This window comes from Cryptotermes secundus, unplaced genomic scaffold, assembly GCF_002891405.2.
Source record: "Cryptotermes secundus unplaced genomic scaffold, Csec_1.0 scaffold277, whole genome shotgun sequence".
Classification (NCBI taxonomy): domain Eukaryota; kingdom Metazoa; phylum Arthropoda; class Insecta; order Blattodea; family Kalotermitidae; genus Cryptotermes; species Cryptotermes secundus.
In genome coordinates, this window is record NW_019720164.1 from 51,387 (window position 1) to 52,098 (window position 712).

The 712-nt window shown below is 41.2% G+C and overlaps 1 protein-coding gene across 4 annotated transcripts in view; it reads right to left on the bottom strand.

Annotated features, from left to right (window-relative positions):
* LOC111867150 (filamin-A) overlaps window positions 1-712 on the bottom strand; it is a 308,902-nt gene that overhangs the window by 27,449 nt on the left and 280,741 nt on the right. The gene's annotated exons all lie outside the window — the stretch shown is intronic.

Below are 712 nucleotides of genomic sequence, written 5' to 3' on the forward strand. Positions count from 1 at the left end.
GCAGATAAATTAAACTGGCATTATAAAAATATAAACTATCTGTATATTTACTCACAAACAGGAAAGGTAAGTGGCAATATGAAATGATACTGCTGCGCCGCAATTTTGAGACTAGAAGTCAAAATGCATTGCCTAAGTGTTTTAAGACTTGCGATAAACGTTTTACAGCAATTACATTAGTATGTCAACACCTGGACAGGCAATCTAGGTTAAGAATGCCTGAGTTAGCAGAATACGCAATAGCACTTCTGCAAGTCACGTTGTAGGTACACTGGAGTAAATGAAACTATTAAATAAGCAGCAAAGAAGTACCACGGAACCACCCACAGCCAATTAGAATATACCACTTAGGGAACTGAGGACGAAAGGAGGAGTTAACCTCCATCTTTCGCCAACCGCAGAGTCAGCAAGTTAATGATATAAATTGCTGAATTCAGGAGACTTACGGATCTGATCTAAAACGTAATAACCAGTAGACAGCCAGAGGCTCTATCCGATATGGGTGCCACGAGGTGGTGGATGGCGACATTTATCTGCATTTCTATTGCAAGTAAGTCTCTTTGCTCATATTAGCCATGTTATTGAGAATTCAGTGTTGTTGTGTGATTTCAAAGTACAGTCTCCAGTGTACCCCAGCGAGTGCCAGGGTAGAATAGGGTAGAAATTGTGTAGAGAGTGACAGGCCATGAAGGGAAGCAACAGTCTCACGGCA